Below are 1454 nucleotides of genomic sequence, written 5' to 3' on the forward strand. Positions count from 1 at the left end.
TATCACAATCTTGTATATTTGTGTTTGTATTTCTTTTTTATGTATTTTGTAAGATTTAGAAAGAAGAAAATAAGAGAAAAAAGACTCATGGTCAAAAAGAAAAAGAAGTCAAAATCAAGGTGCTCAAGCAGGTAGCTAAGCATTGACCAAGCCACGCTAAGCTGACCTGGACACCAGTCTGACCTGGACCAAGCTGCTCAAGCAAGCAGCTGAGCGGACCTGCTTGGCCGCTCAGCCTAGCATCAGACTAGTCCTGACACGGTCAGAACTCGGCTTGACACGGTCAGAACTCGGCTTGACACGATCAGACACGAGCTTGGCACATGCCCAAGCTGCTCAACAAGTAGCTTAGCCGTGCAACCAAGCAGCTCTGCGGAGAACCAGACTCCTGCCTAGATCAGCAAGCACCAGGCCACGTCCCAGTCAGCATGGTCAAAGTTGTTGAACAAGCAGCTTAGCGATGCAACAGGTGTGCTAAGCGGTGTGCACCCAGACTTGACTTAGCCATCAAGCAAACCATTAAGTCACCAATGATCTCACTTCAAGTAGCCCACCATAGGCTTTTTAGAGTAGTTCACCATAGCTGGTCTCATAGCTCACAACTAACTTTGGTGAGTCAGGCATAAGGAGGTGACAAAGCTGCTTGATCAAGTGACCAAACCCATGCTGAAGGGTTTGGTCAGCTGCTTAGCGGGACTGGCAGCTCAACGGCTCCAGGGAACTTCTATAAAAAGAGGCACATTTCATTCGAATCAAGAACATCATATCTCACATTTTCATTCACATTCTGCCTAGAAATTCTTCCCTGAAGTTCTCTCTTCTTGTTCTTAGTTCTTAGGAACTTTATTTAAGTAAGTTTTGTAATTTTAGTTTATAATTCAAGAGGAGAAAAGGATAAGGCAAATGTGATGCAAAAATCAATTTATAATCTCATTTGGAACTCAAAGCATCCAATCTTTCGATGGATGGCTCATGCTCCTAAAAATTTCTTTTGAATATGGTTATGTATTTCTACTTCTTCTTATATTCTAAAAGTTTGAATTTTAATCATTCAAGTTGGTGCTTTGATTAATTTTACTTGTTTGAGAAATTCTTAATGCTCTTTTTAGAATAATCACCTAAAAATTGATTTCAAGTCATAAAATTACTTGTCTCAAACACTTAACAAATAAACTAAGAAGTAGTTGTACTACTTAGTTTATTTGCCAAGTTAAGCATACTTTTCTTAAGATCTTATATTCATTACAACTTCAATATTAGAGTAGCCAAGATTAGGGTGTGACATCCTAGTATCTTTGTGGACATAATATTGTTTAGTAATAAATATAAGTGATTATCATTCTACCATTTTAGGACATATACTAAAAAGGAGGATTTTAGAACTTGGTGTTTGGAGTTAATCAAAGTAAAACATAAGAACTTGTCTAAGTAGTTCAAAATCATAAGAAGTTGAG

Source organism: Lupinus angustifolius, chromosome LG03, assembly GCF_001865875.1.
Source record: "Lupinus angustifolius cultivar Tanjil chromosome LG03, LupAngTanjil_v1.0, whole genome shotgun sequence".
NCBI lineage: Eukaryota > Viridiplantae > Streptophyta > Magnoliopsida > Fabales > Fabaceae > Lupinus > Lupinus angustifolius.